This window comes from Hyaena hyaena, unplaced genomic scaffold (genome assembly GCF_003009895.1).
Source record: "Hyaena hyaena isolate Hyena2069 unplaced genomic scaffold, ASM300989v1 scaffold_61, whole genome shotgun sequence".
Taxonomy (NCBI): Eukaryota; Metazoa; Chordata; class Mammalia; order Carnivora; family Hyaenidae; genus Hyaena; species Hyaena hyaena.
In genome coordinates this window covers 2,327,711-2,337,655 of record NW_024080693.1, presented here as the reverse complement: position 1 = coordinate 2,337,655, position 9,945 = coordinate 2,327,711, and positions in this window count along the sequence as shown.

The window sequence follows — 9,945 nt, the reverse complement described above, 5'->3', positions numbered from 1 at the left end:
GCAAAAACATTTCAAAAGTGGCTAATGGCTAAAGGAAAGGGGCGGGAAGAAGGGAGGAGGAAACCACTGTGTTTTTCTCAAAACAGCAGGGGGAAAAGAAAGGAAAGGAAAGAAGAACAGTGAGATGCGGACACATGATTATGGGTTTCACCTGCCTCAATTTCTGGCACCATGAGCTTTTCTTGGGTCATATTGTGTGGAGGAAAAAGGCTTCTCAACCTCAGCTCTATTGATACTGGGAGGCTGGAAGATTCTTTGTTGCTGGGGACTGTCCTGTGTATTTTAGGATACTTTGCAACTTCCCCGGCCTGTACCCTTTAGACGTCAGTAGCAGCCCCCTCTCCTGGCGGGACAACCAAGGTGTCTCCAGACATAGACAAATGTCCCCTGGGGAGCAGAATTGCCCCTGGTGGAGAACCACTGGACAGACTTAAAGATAAACTTGAAAAATCAGTGCAGAAAAAAAAAAATAGTAGACCAAGAGGCTTGGAGAGAGCTGACCTTTGTTCAAGCCCCAGCTCTACCACTTCCCAGGTGACCTTGATCAAATTACTTCATATTTGGGTCTCAATTTTCTCATCTATAAAATGAGATGATACTTAACATGCCAACCACATGAGTTTTTGTGAGAGTGAAAATATTTTTAAATCATATCCTTAGCACAAAGTTGACCACACAATAAGAAATCAGATATCACTATTACTGTAATCCTTATCATCACTGTATGCAAATGGTCTCTTTCGCAATCTAGCACGCTGTTTCTGATCCCACCAGCCAGTCCTCCACATCACAAAAAAGAAAAAAGAAAAAATAAAGAAAAAGAAAAAGAAAAAGACTTTCTGTGTTAGATATTAATTAGTAATGCCAAGCCCTCCCTCTCCTACTCCCTCAAACAAAAATTATATTCCACAAAGGCCTTTCACAGACCCTTAAAATATTTGTATTAGTCATGTAATTGTCACTTGTAAGAGACTGGAATCAACTCTTAGAAGAAGAATATTCCAGAATGTTGTGGGTCAGCTCGACATTTCACAATCAAAAAGGAAGACGCTGGAATCAGGCTTAGCCAAGGGCAGGAGCAGGGTTGATCTGGGGTCTTAGTAGCAAGGACTACCCCTTGCTCCTGTCAGGACATGGCCTTTGGAAAAAATTTGTGCCAATGTTTTCCCTTCTATTCTTGAATTACCCTGCTCAAGTTTCAAAGTCCCAGGGAAGAATGTAATTGGCTAGGCTGGGGCCACATCCTCACCCGGCCTGGGTGAGATGTCGGGCCCTTTGATAACAGACCTATTCAGGCTATATGTGGTGAGGACAGGGCAGGGGTCTTTTCTGAACAGCAATTGGAGAGTATTTACCCTCTGAAAAACAACAGTATGGTGAGGACTGGGTGGGAAAAAGCAACAAATGTTTCCCATTCTCTGTACCCAAGGACGCACCCATCTGCCCTTTGTTGGGACAGCAGCTGTGTGTTCCCTCGGCCCAGAAGGCACAAGCACTCCACCCAATCAGGATCTACTTTACACTTCATCAGGACCCCCGCCTTGGAATGGCCTGACATCCCAACGAAAACAGGAGGCACGGCCAGAGAAGGTATAAGGCTAGGGTTCCCACTTCCTCTTGGCTAAGAGGGCTGGACGCCTTGCTGTCTCCCCAGTAGCGCTGTCTAGTGCCCTTCCGTCTGTCAGGTTCTGAGACTATGTCCATGTCCTGTCCTTGCTTCCTCCCTTCACCATAGATGACAAAGCATGGCCTGTCCACTCAGCTACTACTCCAGCCCTGCACACACTTCATTCTCATCTCCACATATGAATAGGAGCCTAATGAAACCACACCTGGAAAGAAGTTTCCGGAGCTGAGTAACCCACAGCCTCCTTCAGGAAAGAAACCCACGGATGTGTACAGGAACCAACATGGCATCTGTGGGGTCACAGCTAAAGTTGAGCTAAGTGGGAGTGAGGGCTGGCATGTTTGGAAGTATTGATTTGTCAAGATGCAAAATACAACCTGAGAAGCATCTTTCTGCTGAGGTTACCATTTATCCCGGAAGATGCTCTTGGCACTAAAGCATGGCATGAAAGCTTCCCTTCGATGGCAGGATAAGGGAAATGTTAGACACGCAGAGAGAGTAACTTGGCACCCGAGATTTATTAATATTTCACACGTGGAAGGCCTGCGTTCCAGGCCTCGCTCATTGCCTGCTGGGGAGGAATCCAGGTAAACAAATTCACATCACTGAAAACAGAACCTCACCTTGACGTCTCGTTCCCTCATCAGATAATGAAGGCGAAGTAATTATTCCGATGTAAGTACTCCTGTGTCTTTCAGACAAAAGAATGAATACCTGTGGTTTCTCCATCATAACATCCTTGGGGACAAAACTTAAATCATAATTTCACTAATGACACACAGAAGAGATTGGATCAATTTTTCCATAGACTCAGGATTTGGCAAGGAAGAGATCAGACTGAAAAGTTGAAGTGAAAAGTAAACTGGGGACACTTTGTTCTTCACAGGGCTTTTTCTACTCAGATGAATCTGCAAGAGAAATAAAAATAATCAGAGGTCGTTTGGTGGGCAGATTCCAGCTCCAGGATTCCCTGTGACTTGTTCAAAGGAAACATATCCCTTCCTCCTGCCCTTTGCAGAGGTGGCCAGGCCTGCGTGTACCCGCATCAGTCAGTCCAGGTGACAAGAACAGATGTCACATAAGGCCTGTGGCTTCTGGCCCCACCTGTTACTAGAACCTCATGGTGACTACTGAAGAGATCTGTCATGACAACAAAAAGAAAAAAATTCCAGCCGAACTTTAATAGTTTCAGCCAAAAGGAGTGAAAAGTCAGGCACAAACCAGTCATTTTAAGAATCAGTTTGCCTTGCCTTTTTTTTTTTTTAAACTATTTTTATCTCACTGTAGCAGAATCGTTTAAGATCCTCGAGGGCCTTTGAAGACTATCTACTGCCAGACTGTCTGCTGAAAGGAGGTGCCCTGTTAAGGATAATATTTGAAAAGAACATCTGACACTGTATTTCATAATTAGACTTTGCATTTCATGCATATGCTCCAAATGCATTTGATAGCTTGTCCGGACTTTAGGGCTAGGGTTCCTGAGTCTGCAGGTAATTTTCTCCCCACATTCCCTCTCTGAGGACAGAGCTACACCCTCCAGAGTGTGGGCTGGGAAGGCTTCCGTCTTCCTGCCTGGTATGCACTTGGAGCCAGCATCGATTACAGCTGCCCCCACTGTCCACTCTGGTGACACCTGCTTCCCCACCAGGCTGCCGCTGCTGCATGCTGAAGTCCTGCAGCCTCTGCTCTGCCCAGCATCTGGCCCAGATGGCAGCATTCTGGACACATCATAGGTGAGTGAATTAAGCCACCCAAGAGGCATCAGCCGTCAGGCAGGGATGGAGCTGAGGCCAGAAGGGCCAAAGCAGAAGAGAAAAGTCACCAGCCCTTTTCATCATGTTCCGTTATCTGTAAAATGGGGATGATAAGCCACTATGTCATCACAGGTGGTGTGGGGGCTCTCTGTGTGCGTGCCACATGCACACCTGGGCCACCACCACGTGGGATCCTGTGGTGGGTTTTGCTGTGAACATACAGCTGATTCAGACTAACTGTGAGGCCTAATTCACCCAGACCATGTCTTGACACCCAGGCCCCTTTGTCTCCGCATGTGGTGAGGTCACCACAGATCCCCTGGGGTCTCCCCAGTGAGCATGGACATTACCTCTCCATTCCAACCTGCGTGTGTCATGGAGAGAGAAATCACCTCCAGGCCAGAGGGGAGGAATGGTCAGCAGGGAAGGCCGCACAGAAGACAGCCAGAGCTTGCCCCTGCTGTGTTCCCACGGTGCCCATGTCCACAGAGTGGGCCCCCCTCCACAGAGCACGTGACCCTCTCACGAGGGCACCTCCTTTGTCACCTGTGTCTGACACTTACCATGTGTCCCGTAAACAGTATAGAAGTGGCAAATGGCAGCCTGAAGACCAAATTTAGCCCGACTTCACCTTCTCTTAGGAGAGCCCAGGACCTGTATACATTACATTTGACTGTCTCCCCTGTAGGCTTCCCCAGGATCTTTGCTGTGGCCCAGGTAGGCATTGGTGTTTGCTACCCTGGAAATAAGTAAGCAAAGGCATAGGATTCTGCAATGAAATGTAGGATTCTGATAAGAAGAAATCAATATGGAGGCAGAGCAGATGGAAGGAAAGCAGGAATGAAAAGCTCCAGGGAGGAGCGTGCCCTGATGTGTTTACAATGGTGGAAGTCAGCTAAGGGCTGCCATGAAGGAAAGAACGTGTGCAAGCAGGGAGGTGAAGGTCTGGTTATAAATCGAGGTGGGATGGGTCCTGCTCTCTTGGAACAAGACATTGGACATGTGACCTTGGCCCAAAGTTTTCCCAAACTATCATTCTCAGCTCAACCTTGGCATTTTTGCCCTGTCTATAAACTGTCTATTCTAAAATTTACTTTTAAGAAAATGTGCCTAACTTAAAAAAATGTATTCTCATCCTAAACCATGAGCTCTATCAAATTCGTGATTTTTCGTATGCTAGTTATGTTTCTTCTGATATACATTTAAGTGAAAATATTATCACAAAGGCCCTTCTGCTCCCACCTGAAAGTGCTTAATCCACTGAACAAGGATCTGAGTTCCACACTGGGATGTACTCCTTAGTCTTTTTTTCGTCAAAAAGCAAGACCATGGGGGACCTTGGTGGCAGTCAGTTAAGCCCCTCACTCTTGATCTAGGCTCAGGTCATGATCTCACAGTTCGTGAGTTCAAGCCCCACATTGGGCTCTGCCCTGATGGTGTGGAGCCTAGTTGGGATTCTCTCTTTCCTTCTCTCTGCCCCTTCCCCACTTGTGCTCTCTTCCTTTAAAATAACTCAATAAACTTTAAAAGTATATGTATAAAAAATTTTTTTGAAGGCAAGACTGTGACAAAGCCTTTCCCCATGAGCTCCAGTTAGGAACTCCTCAGGAGTGACTCTGTAGCCACTTAAATGAAGCCCCTTTTTTTGGCAAACAAGAAAAGCATTGATGAATTGGTGTGTCTTTTCTCGGCTCTCTGAGTCTAGGATGTAGAATCTCTTTTTTGACTTTTCATCTCTCAATCCCACTGAGTCTCAAATTGTGTTTATTCTTCTGAGTCATTCGCCCTTCTTTCCTCAAATCCTTCTAATCTTTCTCTGCTGACCTAGACATCATGAGTGGGGTAGGCCAACATCACCCAAAGTTCAACCTGGCATCAACTGAACTCATTCTGAGTAGACTATGGAGCCCTCCCGCTGGGCTCAGAAACCAGCCCTGCCACTCACCTGTATGATTATAAACATATCCATTAGCTCTCTGTGCCCCAATTTCATTGTCTGTAAAAATGGGATGATAATACTATCTCCCTGATAGAGTTGTTGTACCAAATTAAATGAGTTAATCCATGCAAACACTTAGAACAGTGCCTGGAACATAAAAATATTCACTATATGTGAGCTATCATTATAATTATTACTTATTATTTTATCCCACTAAATAGATTTCTTTCCCAAATATCTCATCCTTCAAAGTTCTCAAGTTCAGTTGTTTCCCTCCTTGTCTTAGGCCGAGTTTTTCTATTTCTTCCTGGGAGGCCATGGGATTCACCCTTTCCATATTGCCACTCCTGGACCCTTCTCACTTCGCTTCATTCTCAGCTCATGGCACCAGCCTCCAGAGAACTGCATCTCTTAGACCTCACTTCCATCCATCCAGCTTCACTTAGGTCACCTTTTTGCTCTTCCATCTGGAACATCCAATATTTCCCCATTTCCTAACCACTGAAGAGCAAGTTTTCTGATGGGCTTTCAAGTCCTACTACTATTGGCCTCACACAGTCCTACCACTCATATTTCTCATATTTCTCAAAGTCCACACATATATTATCATCCTGGGTCAGATCATCCCACACAGTCCCTAACTAGGTGTGTTCAGACCACCTTCATACATTTCCAAATGCTCTGTCCCCTCCCTACCTTAAAGTTCTCTTCATGGTTATATAAGCTAATCCCCTTCTTCAAGTAGCACATCTGACTCTCATTGCTGCCCTTATGTCCCAAGGAGCTGGCAGAAGACCTGGACTCATTTATCCCCCATCTCTGTGGTCTGAGGTTATGGGAAAATAACCCAGCTAAGCTAATCAAAGGCTTCAGGAAGCCCCAGTGATTGGTTCAAGTGAGTGGACTGAGCCAATCAGAGTCACTCCTAGGGAGTTTCTAACTGGAGCTCATGGAGTAGGCTTCTTTCCACTGGGAGATAAGCTCAGAACTACCTGGGGAAAGGTGCCAGTCTTATGAGGAGGTTGACATGCAAGGAATCAAGTCAGAGAGGTAAAGACAGGAAGTACTGAGAGTATCAATTTCTCTGATTCCAGATGCTCTTGTCCTTTCCATGATTTCACATGAAAACAACTCCAGAATCCTGAAAATAAATTACTACCTGCCTTTTTAAAAAAAGCTATTTAGGGGCATCTGGGTGGCTCAGTCATTTGGGCATCTGACTTCGGCTCAGATCATGATCTCATGGTTCATGAGTTCGAGCCCCACATAGGGCTTTGCACTGACAGTTCAGAGCCTGGAGCCTGCTTCAAATTCTGTGTCTCCTCCTCTCTGCCTTTCCCTTGCTCATGCACCGTCTGTCTCTCTCTCTCAAAAATAAATAATAAACATTTTTTTAATTTTAAATATTTAGAGTTGGTTCATATTTTGGGAAAATAAAGAAAGCTTATAATCCAGTCTTGATCAAGTGAGGTATTTCTTGCTTGTAGATATTCACATATATGAGTTATCTCTATCTGTAAGGGAAAGGACTGTGCTTTTCTTTTTTTTTTTTTTTAAGTTTTTTTTAAATGTTTTTTGTTTATTTCTAGGAGAGAGAGAGACAGGGTGAGCAGGGGAGGGTCAGAGAGAGAGGGAGTCACAGACTCTGAAACAGGCTCCAGGCTCTGAGCTGGCAGTCAGCACAGAGCCCGACGCGGGGCTCGAACCCACGAACCGCGAGATCATGACCTAAGCGAAAGTCGGACGCTTAACTGACTAAGCCACCCAGGTGCCCCAAGGACTGTGCTTTTCTTATTTCTCTCCCAGTACTTAGCACCATCTTGGGCACAGAGTAGGTGCTCACTAAATACTTGCCCACAGAGTATGTTACAGCCAGCTTGTAGGTCCAGTTGCAAACAGAAAAATTCTACATTATCTAGAGTTAGCCTACAAGGGCGCCAGTCACAAATGTGCAAGAATTGAGTCACAGAGAATTATGGTTTTCTCAGTAAAGGTTGCTTAAAACAAAAGCCCATTTATCTGCCTGCAGAAGACATTTAATCAATTTACATGAGGGATTTCAAAATTAGTCAGACTGTAATGAACTATGAAATACTGATTAATGCATTTTTGCAATGTTTGATTAGAAACTTAACACGTACGCTAGCACATTTTACCATTACAGCATTTATATGTTAATATTTTGTTTCTTACAATTGCCACAGCAGATATTCTGAATTGCAGAACCAAAGTGTATTTCTGGTTAACAATATGTAAAGTCTTTCTTGATGCTAAAGAGGTATTTCACTTTGGAAAGGTGGAGGGATTCATTCATGAGGTACATTCAGTTTGGAGCTGATTATTAGCTGTTAAATTATTTGAAGGCCCTCCAGAAACAACTAGAAAAAGAGGCAGCCTGTCTCCCAACCTGGCTGTCTCTTAACAACCAGGCATTCTCTGAAAGAGAAACAATCCCAATCTTACAGTCCTGAGTTTATGAGACAGAAGGAACTGAACTCTTTTGGCCAGAATTTGAATTAAGCACCATAGACCAAACTGTTGAGTCCCTTCCCAGTGCCAAGGGAATTAACTGACTATGAATCAGAGGGTTTTAAAAATCCCTTCAAACTTAGAGAGGCAGTTTCATTTGCTAAGGATGCCTCCAAAGACTTTTGTGCCCATGTACTTCATAGTTCTGGAAGGCAAGTGAGTCTCTTGTATGTAACTTGAATGCCCTTTCTCCTGGCAAGATGAACCAACCCAGAATATCAGGTGGCATTGGGGTCTTGAAAGGGACAACATTTTGAACTACAAGAATCCAATCAATTAGAAGTATAACCTTTGTAGTTTCAGTTACTTAAAACAAATCCCACTTGTACACATGCAGAAACAGAAGACATCTAAAGAGGCAGATTCACACACACACACACACACACACACACTGCTAAAAATCAGCAGCTGAAGAATTTGAAGAGGGATCCCCACAGTAAGTACCTAAAAGCACAAACGTGCTAAGCACAGCCCCGGTCATGAGATGATCTGATATATGCTGGTTTTGAAAGTACTCCAGGGGAAGTTCCATCTCCACAGAGCGTGCTAACTCCCAAATAGAAATGTACAAATGCACTCACAGAGAGAAGAGGAAGAGTTCACATGTGTGAGTGTGCATGTGAGTGCACGTGGTGTAAGGAACATACTTCATGATTATCACAAGTGCAAGCAATTATCTCGCATTTAGATTTTAAGCCTCCTTAGAATTTCAAAAATCATTATTTTTCAGGATCGCCATTATTCTGATTCATTAGCAAGGCATACTTATTAGGATCTTAAAATAACCAGGACGCTGGACATGTAAAAACATGTTTCTTGCTGTCATGACAACTGAGTAACAACAATAATGCTCACATCCGAACGGCAACAGAGAGCAAACTTATCGTGCCTGAATATAGATAAGTCAATTATGGAATCATCAAAAGAACAACGGCTCTGTCAATGCAAAGATGATTCTAAAATAATCAATAATGACAATCTTGTTTGGTAATTGGCTATTTGTTTCCAATATGGGTGCTACGTTTAGTCTGCATGAAAATGCAGCAGTAGAAGGGGGGAAAAAAGGGAAAATCTTTCAGTTTAGGGTTGGTGGTTGTCAGTAGCAACAAATAATGGAAAATTGCCATCTGGCTTCTTTTTTTAAATGAGATTTGAATAATCAATTTAATAATGGATAGAGCACTTGCTTACAGAAATAATCCATTGTCATCGCTGGGAAAAAAAAACTTTGGCGCAGAAGACAGAGCTCTGCAGTACGACTATAAGGTAAAGCAAATAAACATCTATGTACATGCCACAATTTTTATTTTTGCTGCTGACTTTACATAAACTAGAGAATAACTCTTCCTTCTATATGCTTAGCTCTTCACATTCCGTGTTTAATAATCAGGACAAAATCTACAGAGCAGTTGGCTCGCTATAGGCATTCAACTCTACTGATGGCTCATGGAGAAGACCACACACACACACACACACACACACACACACACGGGAGAGTTTCTTTTTTAACACATTTTTCCCCATCGTCATGTGACATAGAGTAAGAGAGGCCCGATTTCAGCAGAACAGAGATCAGAATGCATCTGGCTGTGGTACGTGGGTGCGTATGCGTGTGTGTTTCCTCTACACAACTGCATCAGAGGAAAGGACTATTTAGAAAAGGAGAAAAAAGATGACACTCGGGTTCAGGGTGACTCATTCATTTACATGATAAAAATGAAAATAGCAGGCAAAGGTATTTCTACCCGGTGCAAAGCAGGAATGATGATGCCAGAATATAGGGCTCATATCATATCCTTATATGCTTTTTTAAAAATGAAATATGCATGTATGGTATCCCATTGGCCTCAAAAGATCCTTGAATCTTTTACTAAAAAATTCACTGTGTGATTTGAAGGAGAAATAAGGAATGGATTCCAGGCCCTGCCAATTTTTAGAAAGTGGAGTCAGCCTCCAAAAGCAGCATTTGGGGTCTACTGACCTATCTGACTAGAGGGTGGGGGCTTCTCATCACCTCCACTCCCTGAAAATGTGAGGGTATGAGGAAGGATTACCCTGCTGAACCCCTGTCTGGTGTTCTTTCTCTGGAACTCCTA